Below are 18,922 nucleotides of genomic sequence, written 5' to 3' on the forward strand. Positions count from 1 at the left end.
GGAAGTGCAATTTGAGAAAGAGCAGAAATAAAATATACTCAGGAAGCTAGTAAGGCATTCTGAGACCCAGATGAGAACGGGAAAGAAATGCATCTTTAGTGCTGATGCAGTCAGGAGCCTTTCATGTTGAGCCTTTCACAAATGAGGTGTGAACATTTTCAACTGAGATAACAACCTCTCCTCCATTTTTGTTGATCTAATTTTCCATTTCAGTTGCTCGTTCTCTGTACTCAGCTCCACTGTGGGACTGCACGCTAATTATCTCATGGTGGTTATACCATCTGCTGAAAAAGCTGGCAGCTGGGCAATCCCCATCTTCCAAAATTGTGGCCTCCCTCTACCTGCCCTGGTACAAAAAACAGAAGGCAGTGTGTTGACCCCTGTACCCTGCTCCAGGGATGAATCAGCTTCACAGATTGGAACAGAAACCTAGAACTTAACCCGTTCTCCAAGCTGGAGCCTCTGCCTGTGGGGTTCTGTACTGAGGTTTTGGGACTCAGCCTATGTCTACATATTGCCTAGGTGGTGGACCCGATGACACGGTCAATATGGTGAACATAATTGATAAGAGTACCAGACATGTGAGGTTTGTGATCCAAGGTCTGAGGTAAAGAAAGGAACTAGTTAATTTCTTAACCACTGCTTTTACCTCTATCAGTAGCCACCTGGGTACACATGATAGCTGTTTGGTCACAAGAGTGTGAGAGAGTGCAGATGATTCAGAATAATCTCATCCTTAATCCTAGCAAAAGAACTGAAAGGACATGGCTTATTCATAGATCAGTTGTACCATCTTTTCATAGAAAGAACAGCACAGGCTGAGCATAGTGGTTCACGGCTGTAATCCCAGAAGTCTGAGAGGCTGAGGCAGGAGGATTGCCTGATGCCAGGATTTCAAAACCAGCCTTGGCAATATAGTAGATGCCATTTATTAAAAAATGATTAAAAATAGCAAGGTGTATGGCCAGGCACGGTGGCTAATGCTTGTAATCCCAGCACTTTGGGAGGCTGAGACGGGCAGATCACCTGAAGTCAGGATTTCAAGACCAGCCTGGCCAAAGTGGCGAAACCCTGTCTCTACTAAAAATACAAAAATTAGCTGGGTGTGGTGGTCCACACCTGTAATCCCAGCTACTCGGGAGGCTGAGGCAGCAGAATCACTTGAACCTGGGAGGTGGAGTTTGCAGTTGGCCGAGATCACGCCATTGCACTCCAGCCTAGTGACACAGTGAGACTCCATAAAAAAAAAAAAGTCAGATATGGTGGTGCATACCTGTGTCCCAACTACTTGAGAGGCTAAGGCAGGAGGATCGCTTGCGCCCAGGAGTTTGGGGTTGCAGTGAGCTGAGGTCATGCCATTGCACTCCAGCCTGGGTGGCAAAGCAAGACTCTATCTCAAAAAAAAAGAAACAATAAAAAAGAAAGGTGGCGTGATCTTTATTCATACCCCCTCTCTAAAAGTATTCTTAAACTTCAGAATAGAAGCAAGGAACATAGATGTTACACTGGAAAATCATTCCAAGCTGGCAGTAAGGAAGAAGGTGAGCAGGGCACACTGTCTCTAGACTAATTTCCCTCCAAAAAGCTTTGAAGGTTTGGTAAGAATAGTTGATGAGTTGAGAATAGTAGTTATACACCCTTTCTTTTACATATATCAAAACATTCTAGGCTGGGCATGGTGGCAGTGGCTCAGAGCTGTAATCCCAGTACTTTGGGAAGCCGAGGTGGGCAGATCACCTGAGCTCAGGAGTTTGAGACCAGTCTGGGGGGCAACATGGAAAAACCCTGTCTCTACTAAAAATACAAAAATTAGGCTGGGCATGGTGGCTCACGACTGTAATCCCAGCACTTTGGGAGGCCGAGGTGGGCGGATCACAAGGTCAGGAGTTTGAGACCAGCCTGACCAACATGATGAAACCCCGTCTCTACTAAAAATACAAAAATTAGCCAGGTGTGGTGGCACGCCCCTGTAATCTCAGCTACTCAGGAGGTTGAGGCAGAATCATTCGAACCTGGGAGGTGGAGGTTGCAGTGAGCCAAGGTTGCACCACTGCACTCCAGCCTAGGCGACAGAGAGAGACTCCACCTCAAAAAAAAAAAAAAATTAGCCATGTGTGGTGGTGCACATCTGTAGTCCCAGCTACTCGGGAAGCTGAAGCAGGAGAATCCCTTGGGCCTAGAGGCTGAGACAGGAGAATCGCTTGGGCCTGGGATGCGGAGGTTGCAGTGAGCTGAGATCATGCCACTGTACTCCAGTCTGAGCAGCAGAGCAAGACCTTGTCTCAAAAAAAAAAAAAATTCTTAACATTTTATGACAACTGTGAGAGAAGTAATGAAGAGAGAGCAATATTCACTATCTCCTCAAAAATTAGCAGGGTTGAGGAGTAAACCTTGATTTTATCAGGAAAAAAAGTGGTTTGTTTCCCTCTTTTGAGCCATTGATTTGATCTCAAGGGGACACACCCTTACTGTTGTACAGCTGAGCACTGATATTAATAGCAAGAGGTCAATCACATTTTCCCCTATAACTCTCACTTCCTTTTACTTCTCATATTTTGTGACTGTGTTTTTGGGGTTTTCTTCTATTGTCATGACCTTGAAAAGAATATAGTCAGCTTCTGCCCATTTGTATTAATGTAGGAGAGCAGTGATACAGCTACAAGAAAAGTGTAGATAAACCAAATGTCAAAGAATCATAGGCTGTTCCAATTTCTATGGCTGGAAGAGCCATAGAAATAACTGAAGCCAGTTCATCACTTTTATGTTTGGAGACACAGAAACCCAGACAGAGAAGGTGGCAAATCTCATGACTCTCGTTCCTGTTCTCTTTCCAGAATATGATATATGGCTTTATTGCCACACACGTTCCTTTCTAATTATGATTTGTAAAGGCTATTAGTTGGCATTCCTGGGACATGTAGCCAATTTGGTGTTAAAAAAAAAATAGATCCAGAGCCATACAAATGGTAGGGAAAGGTAGACCCAAATTAGACATTAATCCTGAACAATCAGATCCAGAGTCAACTCTAGCTTTCATTGTTAAGTGCTGGCTTTCTCCTAGGTTCTGTTCTTGGCCCTCTTTTCTTCTATTTAGAGTAGCTCTACATCCAGGGTTGGTCTATCCAGCAAATGTAAGACTAACTCTGAATTAGCCCCTCCTGCCCCCTGGCAACTTCCATCATATTCTTTGCCTTTATAAATTTATGAATTTGATTACCTTCTATTCCAAATAGGAGTGAGATCATGCAGCTTTTCTCTTCTGTGTCTTGTTTATTTCACTTAGTATAATGTTTCCAGCTCCATCCATGTTGTCGCAAATGGCAGAATTTCCTTCCTCTTCCTCCTCCTCTTCTTCTTCTTCTTCCTCTTCTTCCTCTTCCTCTTCCTCCTCCTCCTCTTCTTCCTCTTCTTCCTCCTCCTCCTCCTCCTCCTCCTCCTCCTCTCCTCCTCCTCCTCCTCCTCCTTCTTCTTCTTCTTCTTCTTCTTCTTCTTCTTCTTCTTCTTCTTCTTCTTCTTCTTCTTCTTCTTCTTCTTCTTTCTTCTCAGTGTCTTGCTCTGCAGCCTCAGTCTCCTGGGCTCAAGTGATCCTCCTGCCTCAGCCTCCCAAGTAGCTGGGACTATAGGTGTGTACCACCACACCTGGCTAATTTTTTGATTTTTTATAGAGACAAGGTCTCATTATGTTGCCCAGGTGGGTCTCAAACTCCTGAGCTCAAGCAGTCCTCCTAGCTCAGCCTCCCAAAGTGCCAGATTGCAGGTGTGAGCCACTGCACCCAGCCTTTCCTTCTTTTTTGAGGTTGAATAATATTCTATTATATATCTATACACCACATTTTCTTTATCCATTCATTCTGCCACTGCACCCAGCCTTTCCTTCTTTTTTGAGGTTGAATAATATTCCATTATATATCTATGCACCACAGTTTCTTTATCCATTCATTCATCAAAGGACATTTAGGTTGTTTCTACACCTTGGCTACTGTGACTAATGCGGCAGTGAACACGGAAATGTAGCTATCTCGTCAAGATGCTGATTTCATTTCCTTTGGATGTATACCCAGAAGCAGGATTGCTAGATCATATGGTAGTTCTGTTTTTAATTTTTTGAGGAACCTTCATACTATTTTCCATAATGACTGTACTAATACACATTTTTTGCCAGCAGCGTACAAGAGTTCTCTTTATTCCACATCCTCACCAACACTTAACTTTTCTCTTTTTGATAGTAGCCATTCATTCTAACAGGTGTGAGGTGATATCTCATTGTGGTTTTGATTTTCCTTTCCCTGATTAGAGATATTGAAAATCATTTAATATACCTATTAGCAATTTGAATTTCTTTTCTTGAGAAGTGCCTATTTAGGTCCTTTGCCCACTTTTTAATTGGCTTATTTGTGTTTTTGGCATTGAGCTATATGGGTTCCTTATATATTTTGGGTATTAATCCCTTATTGGATATACAGTTTGCAAATATTTTCTCCCATTCTGTATGTTGCCTTTGCATTTTGTTGATTGTTTCCTTTGCTGGGCAGAAGATTTTTAGTTTGATGAAGCCTCACTTGTCTATTTTTCTTTTGTTGCCTGTGCTTTTGCTGTCATATCAAAAAGTCATTGCCAAGACCAATGTCAAAAAGGCTTTTCTCTGTTTTCTTCTAAAGTTTTGTGGTTTCAGATCTTATGTTTAAGCAATCCATTTTGAGTTGATTTAGTATATGGTGTGAGCTAGGGGTCTTAGTCTTTTTCTGATGCTATAACAGAATACTAAAGATTGGATAATTTATAAACAATAGTTTATTTGACTCATGGTCTGGAAGCTGGGAAGTCAAACAGCATGGTGCCTGCATCTGGCAATGGCCCTCATGCGCTATTATCTCATGGCAGAAGGGCAAGACAGAAAAAAAGGGGACTGAGCTCCCACAATAACTACATACTCCATTGATTGATGGCATTAATCAATCCATGAAGGTGAAGCCCTTATGTCCTAATCATCTGTTAAGATCCCACCTCTTAATACTCTGACAATGGCAATTAAATTTCAACATGAGTTTTGGAGGGAACATTCAAATTATAGCAGGGTCCAATTTCATTCTTCTGCATGTGGATATCCAGTTTCCCCAACACCATTTGTTGAAGAGACTGTCTTTTCCTCATTGTGTATTCTTGGCACCCTTGTTGAAGATCAGTTAACCATAAATGCATGGGTTTATTTCTGGGCCCTCTATTCTGTTCCATTGGTCTATATGTCTGTTTTTCTGTCATTACTATACTGTTTTGATTGCTATAGCTGTGTAATATAATTTGAAGTCAGGAAGTATGATGCTTCTAGCTTCTTGCATGATTGCTTTGGCTATTTGATGTCCCATATGAATTTTAGGATTCCTTTTCCTATGTCTGTAAAAAATAATTGGGATTTTGGTAGGGATTGCATTTAATCTGTAGATTGCTTTGGCTAGTATGGACATTTTGACAATATTAATTCTGCCAGTCTGTGAACAGGGGATGTCTTTCCATTTGTTTGTGTCTTTTTTCTCAATAAAATACTGGCAAACCGAATCCAGCAGCACATCAAAAAGCTTATACACCATGATCAAGCGGGCTTCATCCCTGGGATGCAAGGCTGGTTCAACATATGCAAATCAATAAATGTAATCCAGCATATAAACAGAACCAAAGACAAAAACCACATGATTATCTCAATAGATGCAGAAAAGTCCTTTGACAAAATTCAACAACTCTCCATGCTAAAAACTCTCAATAAATTAGGTATTGATGGGCTGTATCTCAAAATAATAAGAGCTATCTATGACAAGCCCACAGCCAATATCATACTGAATGGGCAAAAACTGGAAGCATTCCCTTTGAAAACTGGCACAAGACAGGGATGCCCTCTCTCACCACTCCTATTCAACATAGTGCTGGAAGTTCTGGCCAGGGCAATCAGGCAGGAGAAGGAAATAAAGGGTATTCAATTAGGAAAAGAGGAAGTCAAATTGTCCCTGTTTGCAGATGACATGATTGTATATCTAGAAAACCCCATTGTCTCAGCCCAAAATCTCCTTAAGCTGATTAGCAACTTCAGCAAAGTCTCAGGATACAAAATCAATGTACAAAAATCACAAGCATTCTTGTACACCAATCACAGACAAACAGAGAGCCAAATCATGAGTGAACTCCCATTCACAATTGCTTCAAAGAGAATAAAATACCTAGGAATCCAACTTACAAGGGATGTGAAGGACCTCTTCAAGGAGAACTACAAACCACTGCTCAATAAAATAAAAGAGGATACAAACAAATGGAAGAACATTCCATGCTCACGGGTTGGAAGAATCAATATCGTGAAAATGGCCATACTGCCCAAGGTAATTTATAGATTCAATGCCATCCCCATCAAGCTACCAATGACTTTCTTCACAGAACTGGAAAAAACTACTTTAAAGTTCATATGGAACCAAAAAAGAGCCCGCATCGCCAAGTCAATCCTAAGCCAAAAGAACAAAGCTGGAGGCATCATGCTACCTGACTTCAAACTATACTACAAGGCTACAGTAACCAAAACAGCATGGTACTGGTACCACAACAGAGACATAGATCAATGGAACAGAACAGAGTCCTCAGAAATGATGCCACATATCTACAACTATCTGATCTTTGACAAACCTGACAAAAACAAGAAATGGGGAAAGGATTCCCTATTTAATAAATGGGGCTGGGAAAACTGGCTAGCCATATGTAGAAAGCTGAAACTGGATCCCTTCCTTACACCTTATACAAAAATTAATTCAAGATGGATTAAAGACTTAAATGTTAGACCTAAAACCATTAAAATCCTACAAGAAAACCTAGGCAATACCATTCAGGACATAGGCATGGGCAAGGACTTCATGTGTAAAACACCAAAAGCAATGGCAACAAAAGCCAAAATTGACAAATGGGATCTCATTAAACTAAAGAGCTTCTGCACAGCAAAAGAAACTACCATCAAAGTGAACAGGCAACCTACAGAATGGGAGAAAATTTTTGCAATCTACTCATCTGACAAAGGGCTAATATCCAGAATCTACAATGAACTCAAACAAATTTACAAGAAAAAAACAAACAACCCCATCAAAAAGTGGGCGAAGGACATGAGCAGACACTTCTCAAAAGAAGACATTTATGCAGCCAAAAAACATATGAAAAAATGCTCATCATCACTGGCCATCAGAGAAATGCAAATCAAAACCCCAGTGAGATACCATCTCACACCAGTTAGAATAGCCATCATTAAAAAGTCAGGAAAAAACAGGTGCTGGAGAGGATGTGGAGAAATAGGAACACTTTTACACTGTTGGTGGGACTGTAAACTAGTTCAACCATTGTGGAAGTCAGTGTGGTGATTCCTCAGGGATCTAGAACTAGAAATACCATTTGACCCAGCCATCCCATTACTGGGTATATACCAAAAGGACTATAAATCATGCTGCTATAAAGACACATGCACACGTATGTTTATTGCGGCACTATTCACAATAGCAAAGAGTTGGAACCAACCCAAATATCCAACAACGATAGACTGGATTAAGAAAATGTGGCACATACACACCATGGAATACTATGCAGCCATAAAAAATGATGAGTTCATGTCCTTTGTAGGGACATGGATGAAGCTGGAAACCATCATTCTCAGTAAACTATCGCCAAGGACAAAAAACCAAACACCGCATGTTCTCACTCATAGGTGGGAACTGAACAGTGAGAACTCATGGACACAGGAAGGGGAACATCACACTCGGGGGACTGTTGTGGGGTGGGGGGAGGAGGGAGGGACAGCATTAGGAGATATACCTAATGCTAAATGACGAGTTAATGGGTGCAGCAAAACAACATGGCACACGGATACATATGTAACAAACCTGCACATTGTGCACGTGTACCCTAAAACTTAAAGTATAATAATAAAAAATAAATAAATAAAATTTCCTCCATCAATGTTTTATAATTTCTAGTATACAAATTTTTCACCTCTTTGGCTAAGTTAATTCTTAAGAATTTTATTCTTTTTGCTGCTAATATAAATGGGATTTTTTAAAATTTGCATTTCAGATAGTTTGTTGTTAGTTTATGGAAATAACATTAATTTTTTAACTTTTATCTTAGGTCCATGAGTATATGTGCAGATTTCTTATTTAGGTAAATTGTGTGTCGTGGGCGTTTGGTGTACAGATTATTTTGTCGCCTAGGTAATAAGCATAGTACCTAATAGGTAGTTTTTTGATCCTCACCTTCCTCCCACCCTCTATTTTCTTTTTTTTTTTTTTTTGAACATGGAATATGTCTCCATTTATTTGGTTTTTCTTTTCTTTTTTTTTATTGTACTTTAACTTCTAGGGTACATGTGCACAATGTGCAGGTTTGTTACATATGTATACATGTGCCATGTTACCTAATGTAAATGACGAGCTAATGGGTCCACACCTCCATTTTCAAATAGGCCCTGGTGTCTGTTGTTCCCTTCTTTGTGTCCATGTGCACTCCATGTTTAGCTCACACTTTTATAAGTGAGAACATGCGGTATTTGGTTTTCTCTTCCTGCATTAGTTTGCTTAGGATAATGGCCTTCAGCTCCATTCATGTTGCTGCAAAGGACATGATTTTGGGTTTTTTGTTTTTGTTTTTGTTTTGTTTTGTTTTGTTTTTGAGACAGGGTTTCACTCTGGTTGCCCAGGCTGGAGTGCAATGGCACAATCTCAGCTCACTGCAAACTTCACCTCCCGGGTTCAAGGGATTCTCCCAACTCAGCTTACCGAGTAGCAGGGATTACAGGTGCCCACCACCACGCCTGGCTAATTTTTGTTATTTTTAGTAGAGACAGGGTTTCATCATATTGGCCAGACTGGTCTTGAACTCCTGACCTCAGGTGATCCGCCCACCTTGGCTTCCCAAAGTGCTGGGATTACAGGCATGAACCACCATGCCTGGCTAATCTTTTTTTTTTTTTTTTTTTTTTTTTTTTTTTTTTTTTTTTTTTTATGGAGTCTCCCTCTGTTGCCCAGGCTAAAGTGCAGTGGCATGATCTCAGCTCACTGCAACCTCTGCCTCCCGGGTTCAAGTGATTCTCCTGTCTCAGCTTCCCGAGTACCTGGGACTACATGCATGTGCCACCATGCCTGGCTAATTTTTTGTATTTTTAGTAGAGACAGGGTTTCACCATGTTAGCCAGGATAGTCTTGATCTCCTGACCTCGATCCGCCTGCCTCAGCCTCCCAAAGTGCTGGGATTACAGGCATGTGCCACCACGCTTGGCCAATCTTGTTCTTTTTATGGCTGTACCGCATAGTATATATGTATCACATTTTCCATGGTATATATGTCCCGTATTTTCTTTATCCATTCTACCATTGATGGGCATTTAGGTTGATTCCTCTTTTCTATTGTGAGTAGTGTTGCAGTGAACATACGTGAGAAATGACACTAATTTTTGCATATTGGTTTTGTATCCTGTAACTTTACCAAGTTTATTTATTAGTTCTAGCAGTTATTTTGATAGCATCTTTAGGGTTTTCTTCATATATGATCATGTCGTCAGCATATATAAATCATTATACTTATCTTCTTATTTGGATGTCTTTTATTTCTTTCTCTTGCCTAACTGTTCTGGCTAAGATTTCCAGTACTGTGTTGAATAGCAGGACAAGAGTGGGCATTCTTGTCTTGTTCCAGATCTTAGAGGAAAAACTTTCAGTTTTTCTCCATTGCTTATGATGCTGGTGATGGTTTTTAATATTTGGTCTTTATTGTGTTAAGGTAAGCTCCTTCTATACCTATTTTGTTGAGGGTTTTTATCATGAAGGGATGTTGAATTTTGTAAAATACTTTCTTTGTGTCTATTGAAATGATCATATGGTTCTGCTTTCATCTTATTAATGTGGTGTATCACATTGACTGATTTGATATATTTGTATATTGAACCGTCCTTGCGTCCCACTTGATCATGGTGTATAATCCTTTTAATGTGTTATTGAATTTGGTTTGCTAATATTTTATTAAGGGTTTTTGCATCTATGTTCCTTGGGGATATTGGCCTATAGTTTTTTTTACTTGTGATGTCTTGTCTGGCTCATGGTATCAGGGTGATGCTGGCCTTATATGTTCCTTCTTCCATTTTTTGGAAGAGTTTAAGAAATTTTGGTATTAATTATTCTTTGAGTGTTTTGTAGAATTTTCCAGAAGTTTGTCTAGTCCTGGACTTTTCTTTTTTGGAAGCTTTTTGATTATTGATCCTATCTCTTTGGTTTTTTTTTTTTTTTTTTTGAGACAGAGTCTCACTTTGTCACCCAAGCTGGAGTGCAGTGGTGTGATCTCTGCTCACTGCAAGCTCCGCCTCCCGGGTTCACGCCATTCTCCTGCCTCAGCCTCCCGAGTAGCTGGGACTACAGGCGCCGGCTGCCACCACGCCTGGCTAATTTTTCCTACTTTTAGTAGGGACAGGGTTTCACTGTGTTAGCCAGGATGGTCTCGATCTCCTGACCTCGTGATCTGCCCGCCTCGGCCTCCCAAAGTGTTGGGATTACAGGCATGAGCCACTGCTCCCGGCCTTATGTCTTTGTTTCTTATTGGTCTCTTCAGACTTTCTATTTCTTCTTGATTCAGTCTTGGTAAGTTGTGTGTTTCTAGCAATTTATTCATTTTTTTCTAGGTTATTCAATATGTTGTTCATAATAGTCCCCTATGATCCATTTTCTGCATCATCCATTGTAATGTCTCCACTATCATTTCTGATGTCCTTTTTTCTTTCTCTTTTTTTTCTGTCACTGTCCACCTAGAGATACATTTCTGATCCTATTAATTTGTGTTTTCTCTTTTTTTTCGTAGTGTAAATTTGTTAATTTTATCTTATTGATTGCCTGTTTCATTCCACTGCTGTCTGAGAAGATACTTGGTATGATTTCAATATTCTTAAATTTGTTAAGACTCATTTTGTGACCTAACATGTGATCTATCCTGCAGAATGTTCCATGTGCACTAAAGAGAAGTATGTATTCTGCTGCTCTTGGGTAGAGAATTCTGTATATGTCTGTTAGGTCCATTTAGTCTATAGTGTTGTTCAAGTAAGTTGTTTTTTAATTGATTTTCTGCCTGGATGTTCTATCCATTATTAAAAGTGGAGTATTGAAGTTTCCTACTGTTATTGTAGTGCTGTCAATTCCTCCCTTCAGATCTGTCAATATTTGTTTTAAATATTTAGGTGCTCTGATGCTGGGTGCATATATATTTTTAATTATTATATTTTCCTGCAGAGTTGATCCTTTTATCATTACATAATGACCTTATTTGTCTCTAGTGACAGTTTTTGACTTAAAGCCTATTTTGTCTGTATAAATATAGCCACCCCTGTTCTATTTTGGTTATGATTTGTATGGAATATCTTTTTCCTCATTCCTTCACTTTCAGCCTATGTGTGTCTTTATATCTAATGTCTTGTAAATAGCATATCACTGCATCTTGTTTCTTATTCATTCAGCCACTCTATGCCTTTAGATTGGAGAGTTTAGTCCATTAACATTGAAAATAATTATTGGCACTTAAGGACTTACTATTGCTATTTTATTATTTTTTATCTGTTTTGCAGATATCTGTTTCATTTCTCTCTTGCTGTCATCTTTTGTTATGTAATTGTTTTTGTAGTTTATCATCTACTGATTGAACCACTTGCAGCAGTATCTGCCTAATTTGTTTCCCTGCCTCCGTAATTGCCCTTCTTCAATTCTATTGCAGATTTATTTATTTATTTTTATTTATTTATTTTTTGAGACAGAGTCTCACTCTGTTGCCCAGGCTGGAGTGCAGTGGCATGATCTTGGCTCACTGCAATCTCCGCCTCCTGGGTTCAAGCGATTCTCCTGCCTCAGCCTCCGGAGTAGCTGGGATTACAGGCGCCTGCACTACGCCCAGCTAATTTTTTGTATTTTTAGTAGAGACGGGGTTTCACCATGTTGGCCAGGCTTGTCTCGAACTCCTAACCTTGTGATTCGCCTGCCTGGGCCTCCCAAAGTGCTGGGATTACAGGCGTGAGCCACCGCCCCCAGCCTGCAAATTTATTTAAACCAGTTTAGCCTCTCACATCATCAGGTACTTTTCAGTGATATCAGTAGCTTCTAATGACTAGAGATAGCTGTGGAGTTTAGTTCTTCCTCATCCCCCACAATCTCCCAACCAGTTGGTATGTTCTAATGAAAACACAAATTTGGCGCAATTCTGTCAATCATGCATTTTTTAAGCACTTAGACATAGTCTTGAAACCTCTCTTCACAAGTTCCGTTAAGCCCCATGTAGGAACAGTTCACTTGAAGCACATGCAGCAGTTCTCCAGTAGTAGCATTTTAGCTCAATGGGTAGACCAGGCAATAGAATCTTCCATTAAGTGTCAGGATATGGAAACTAGTAGATTCCTAGAACTAAGATGCCACTCTGGGATCACCAGATTTTTAGGCTTCATTCATGTGAGGGTAGAGAGAAGTGTCCATCCATATATCTAGAACACCATTTATTTCATGAATGAAGGACTCTTTTATGTGAATGAGCAAACCCTCTAGTGTAGGTTTAGGTAGATTGGTTGCTGTTTTTCAGTAACTGCCTCTGGTGTGTGGACTCACAATTAGTGTCTTTATATGCAAACTAAGTGCTGCTGGAAAGTGTTCGTCACTGGGGGTACTTCAGATATTAACTGCCCCTAGAGTATATATATCTACATCTACACGTGTATAAGTGTATGTGTATCTCACACTGTCTCTGCGGAGTATTTTTAAGTAAATTTTAGACCATATAACAAATCTACTCTCCCATATATATCTGTCTACATTGTTTTCCTACATAAAACTCTTTTCTTCTGTGATTCCTTGTTACCTACAAAATAAAGTCCAAATTGCTTCAAGTGACCTAGAGAACTGCCCCTGCCCAGAACAGCCCCTACCTCTTCCTTCCTTGTGCTTTATGGTCTAGTGGAGAATTACCAAACCACTTGTAGTTAGCCTCCATCAACAATACTGCTGTATGCCTGTGTTTTATACTCATGCTTTCCCCCTGCCTGGTAAACCTTTCCCACCTTCACCTGGCTCTTTTTTTTTTTTTTTTTTTTTAACAGAGTCTCGCTCTATTGCCCAGGCTAGAGTGCAACGCAGCGGCGTGATCTCGGCTCACCACAACATCCAACTCCCTGGTTCAAGCGATTCTCCTGCCTCAGCCTCCCGAGTAGCTGGGATTACAGACACACGCCACCACACCCGGCTAATTTTTGTATTTTTTTTTTTTTTTTTGAGACAGAGTCTCACTCTGTCACCCAGGCTGGAGTGCAGTGGCGCCATCTCGGCTCACTGCAAGCTCCGCCTCCCGGGTTCATGCCATTCTCCTTCCTCAGCCTCCTGAGTAGCTGGGACTACAGGCGCCTGCCACCACGCCCGGCTAATTTATTTTTGTATTTTTAGTAGAGATGGGGTTTCGCCATGTTGGCCAGGATGGTCTCAATCTCCTGACCTCGTGATCTGCCCACTTTGGCCTCCCAAAGTGCTGGGATTACAGGTGTGAGCCACCGCACCCGGCCCTCACCTGGCTAACTCTTATTCATCTTCTGTGACTCAGCTCCAGGCATCAGTCCTTCCAAAAAGCTTTCCTGTAACCTCATTTGGAGTTAAGCGTATTCATTTTATCTAACACTTGTGTAGTTCTTACTCTGTGTCAGGAATTATATTCTAAGCACATTTAATCCTCACAACTCTATGAATCAGGTTTTGTTATCTTGATTTTCAGATGAGGAAACTGAGGCACTTAGAGGTTTAAGTTGCCCATGTTCACATAATTTGTGACAAATCTACACTTCAGATCCAGGCTGTCTGGCTTTGAAACTGCCTTTGCAAAATTTTTAACAGTGAGAAAATTATGGCAATGGGGGAGATCTGATCTAGCCAATCCCCATCTTACCTTTAGCCTTCAAGCTACCCTTAATTATTCCTGGGCTTGGGCCAAGCTAACTTTGGGAGATATTTAGTTTATAGTTTATTTTTATTTTTATTTTGAGACAGAGTCTTGCTCTGTCACCCAGGCTGGAGTGCAGTGGTGCAATCTTGGCTCACTGCAAACTCTGCCTCCTAGGTGCAAGTGATTCTCGTGCCTCAGCCTCCCGAGTAGCTGGTACTACAGGCGTGCACCACCACACCTGGCTAATTTTTGCATTTTTAGTAGAGGCAGGGTTTCGCCATGTTGGCCAGGCTGGTCTGGAACTTCTGGCCTCAAGTGATCTGCCCACCTCAGCCTCCCAAAGTTCTGAGTTTACAAACGTGTGCTACCACTCTGGGCCTATAGTTTAAATGCTAATAGCCCTTCCCCAAAACTCAACTGCCTTTTAAAAGCTAATGAGAGACCACCAGGTTAGGAAGATAAAGGAGCCTGAATTCTGCGAAAGTATAGACATAAACGATTGCTAACCATTATTCCAGAGGTCACCAGATATGCAACTTCCCCATTTACTCCTGCAGATAACATCACTATTGTAGAACCTAAGATTGGCTTTTTGAGATATCATTTCAGGTTTTTCGCGCGTCTGAAGGACTGATGGCTCCACCTGAACCTGCCAACCACTCCTGTGGCCTCAACCAAAAGTGACTCAGTGCGCATGAGGACCATTTCCCACACCCCCATGTTTGCACCCACAACCAATCAGCAGCAAGCACCCATTGCTTAGCTACCCCCATCCCTTCTCCTAAACTGTCTTTGAAAAACCCTAGGCCGGGCACAGTGGCTCACGCCTGTAATCCCAGCACTTTGGGAGGCCGAGGCGGGCAGATCACGAGGTCAGGAGATCGAGACCATCCTGGCTAACATGGTGAAACCCCATCTCTACTAAAAATGCAAAAAAAATTAGCCGGGCCTGGTGGCAGCCGGTGCCTGTAGTCCCAGCTACTCGGGAGGCTGAGGCAGGAGAATGGCATGAACCCGAGAGGCAGAGCTTGCAGTGAGCTGAGATCGCCCCACTGCACCCCAGCCTGGACAACAGAGCGAGACTCCGTCTCAAAAAAAAAAAAAGAAAAGAAAAACCCTAGCCCCCAAATTATCAGGGAGACTGATTTCAATGATGATTCCATCTCCCACGTGGCATGGCTAGCCTCATATCTATTAAATTCTTTATTTTGGGGGGGTGGCAGGTAGAGGGTCTCACTCTGTCATCCAGGCTGAGTGCAGTGGTGCAATCATGGCTCACTGCAGCCTCAAACTCCCAGGCTCAAGAGATCCTCCCATCTCAGCCTCCTGAGTAGCTGGGACCACAGGTGTGTGCCACCACACCCTGCTAATTTTTGTATTTTTTGTAGAGACAGGGTCTCTCCAAGGCTGGTCTCCAACTCCTGGGCTCAAGTGATCCACCTGCCTTGGCCTCCCAAAGTGCTGGGACTACAGGCGTGAGCCACTGCGCCCGGCCTAAACTCTTTCTCTATTGCAATGCCATGGTCTGGTTTTGGCTGTGCTGTGGGCAGAAGAACCCATCAGGCAGTTATAGCTTTGGAGTCTGTGCTCTTAATCCATACGCAGTGCTACTTCCCAAGGGCACATCCTCTGTATTCCGGCATGCTTCTATCTTAGCATTTAGCATAATAATTAGAAAATGCTTCATTTCGTATGTGCCTGCTAGTCTACCATGAGGCTCTTAAAATGTATTAATATCTAAGGCAGTATGGTATAGTGGTTAAGATCATGGAGTTTGGAATTAGATAGAACTGGGGTTAAGTTCCATCTCTGCTATGTATTGGGTGTGTAACCTTAGGCAAATTATTTAACCTTTTTTTTTTGTTTGAGATGGAGTCTTGCTCTGTTGCCCAGGCTGGAGTGCAGTGGCATGATGTTGGCTCACTGCAACTTCTGCCTCCCAGGTTCAAGTGATTCTACCACCGTAGCCTCCCGAGTAGCTGAGACTACAGGTGTGCACCACCATGCCCAGCAATTTTTTGTATTTTTAGTAGAGATAGGGTTTCACTATGTTGACCAGGCTGGTCTCGAACTCCTGACCTCAGGTGATCTGCCTATCTTGGCCTCCCAAAGTGCTGGGATTGCAGGCATGCACCACCGTGCCTGGCCAAATTATTTAACCTTTCTATGACTTGCTTTTTTCACCTGTAAAGTGGTATCTCCTCACTCCTAGCCAGTGCTTTTCCCTAGGGCTAAACATTTCCAGTCTCTCTATTTCTGCGCCCTCCATGGTTTATTTCTAACTATCTGGACAGAAAAAGAGAGGACAATTCCAGCCTTGTCCTGAGCATAAAACCACTAGCATCGACCCTAGTTTATTTTGTGCACTGTGTGCTTTGACTCATGTCCAGATCCTCTTCCTCACTCTGGAACCCCCTACAGATCCCTCGTGATCTGGCTAGAGACCATATAAAGTGGGGCTAAGAATACCTCACAGGGTAATGGAAAGAATGAAATGAGATGATGTATCTAAAGCACCTGGCAGAGGGTCTTACATAGTAAGAAACTCTGAGTAATGCCTGACACTTATAACTCGTTATTAATATCTCTCCATCTCCAGCAACCAGCACGGTGCCTAGACAATAGACATTTGAGAACTATTTGTTGAACTGAACTATTTTGGAAAACTTTAGGCTGACATAGATATCTGAAGCATATCTTAGTATATATGACTTCAGAAATGATTCTCTGTAGTTAAGCAGAATGTGCTACCTCACTTTGCTAGGGCACCCAAAAGAGTTTTAACTCCAAAGAGTAGATAGCCCTGTAACTCTCCAGTCATGCAACCAATAAGCATGTCTTTCTAGTCCTTGAAGCCATCAATTTTAATGCAGCTGAAGCTCAGATGGGATAGCTTATCACTTTGAAGTCAGACTTGTTATCGTAAGTCATCTCATCATCATTCAAAATGAAAGAGAACCCCATTTCGTTTCTTTTCCTTAGAACAAGGGCTTCAGAACTCCCCAGGGCTAGCTAGTCTCATTGGATCTCTGACCTTTTCAGTATTGAAATTCCTATGCAAATTTCCTTCTCAGCATCCCAGGGCTTTGATCCTTTGTGCGATGAATTTTATTTGTCGAATGGATGAAAAATGCAGTTATCAGACATGCCCAGGTCACCTTTGGAGAGTGTTGTGATAACGAATGTCCCCAAATGTGACCGTTGATTTTCTCTTCCTTTGAGGACCTTAAAGAGCCTCTAGGTTAACCTCATTATCATCAGTGATCACTTCTCGGAAGTTTAGGTAGAGAGAAAAAGTGGATGAAATTGAACTGAATTTGTATCAATCCCAGTCATTGCCTAAAATCTGGCAGTTCAACTAAACCTCTGATAGTTGGTTATGTTGTCACTTTTCTCTTTTCCCTGAAAACTGGTATATGGAACCTCCCACCCACCACCAACACGCACAAAAAAGCCCAACTAGCGGGAGGGTTATGGATTCACATGTGCTGAGGGGATTTAATTTGAGGAAAGAATGACTCTAGTGTGGTTTTGATCAGGAGAGGCTGCCTGGAGAAGGTCTCTAGCCAGACCATGAAGGACTGGTAGGGGGTTCCAGAGTCGAGGAAGAGGATCTGGATGTGAGGCAAAGCACGTAGTGTGCACATAATAAACTAGGGTTGATGTTAGTGGTTTTATGCTCAGGGCAAGACTGGGATTGCCCTCTCTTCTGTCCAAATAATGAGAAACAAACCATGGAAGGTCCAGAAACAAAGAGGCTGAAAATATTCACCCCTAGGGAAAAGCACTTGCTAGGAGTGGGAGATATAATTTCTTTTCTTTTCTTTTCTTTTTTTTTTTTTCGGAGACAATGTCTTGTAATATTTCCCAGGCTGGATGCAGTGGCAATTCACAGGCACGATCATAGCTCGCTGCAGTATTGAACTCCTGGGCTCAAGCGATCCTCCCACCATGTCCAGCAGAAAATATGATTTCTGATCTTTATTCTATCACTGACTTGTTCTATAATGATGGTCAGGTCATTTAAACCTCTCTTAGATCATTTCCTTGTCAATAAGATAGATGTATAATCAGGCTACCACACAGAACTGGTGGGAAGATTATACGAGAGCTCACAAACATCTATCAGATATAAGTTATTGAGATACTATTATTAAAATGTAGAAAAGAAAGGGAGGGAGACCACCTTCAGTCTTGTCAGCTTGCATCGTATTGGATAATTAATGCAGCTGCTCAAGGACCCCACGAAATGGGCATCAAGTACAGAGAAGAGAGAGATTTTTTTTAAAACAAATGAAGAAACCAAATCTCAGAGAGCTTTAATCACTACCCAGTTGTTAAGCAGGGAATATGCCAAATCATTTATCATAAATGTAAATTACTTCACTGTTTTGTGCCAATACTCTGGAAACCTATTTGTGTCTCTTTGGAAGGCCCTGCCTTCCACAGGAAGGTTCTGCCAGACGTGGTGGGAGGATCCCTTGAGCCCAGGAGTTCGAGGCTGCAGTGAGCTGTGATTGTGCTGGGAATTGGTGAGAATTTCAAGGGTAAGTGGAAAGCTACTGAGGAGAGTATTTTGGAGATTGGCAGCTAATCTCAGATACAAATAGTTTAATCACTTCGTGTGCCTTAATCCACATTGATCTCTGAGTGACATGGTAGCCCCTTAAACTTCAGAAGGTAAACCTGTTTACTTCTACTGGTACAGAATTCTAATAAAAATAAATGTATTTTGTGTACTTTTGCCCAACTTTGTAAATTTTTATTCTATTCTATGTAAACTACAACTATATATCATTCCTTTGAGCCTAACTTAGAAGAGAGAACTGGGGGTTCATAACACTGAAAAAGGCAGTAATATCATAGGCAAACATAGCAAAATTTTTATAGGGAAGTCTCAGGAGAAAGGAAGCAAGTGAAAGTAAAGTGAGCATGGCAAAGAGTTGCACTTGGTAGGATCAGGGTTCAG

At 41.5% G+C, this 18,922-nt stretch overlaps 1 pseudogene; it reads left to right on the forward strand.

Moving 5' to 3' along the window:
- Positions 1-548: 548 nt before the first annotated feature.
- The window catches only part of LOC100595037, a 35,003-nt pseudogene continuing 16,629 nt past the window's right edge, over positions 549-18,922 (forward strand).

The sequence above is a fragment of the Nomascus leucogenys genome, chromosome X (assembly GCF_006542625.1).
Source record: "Nomascus leucogenys isolate Asia chromosome X, Asia_NLE_v1, whole genome shotgun sequence".
Taxonomy (NCBI): domain Eukaryota; kingdom Metazoa; phylum Chordata; class Mammalia; order Primates; family Hylobatidae; genus Nomascus; species Nomascus leucogenys.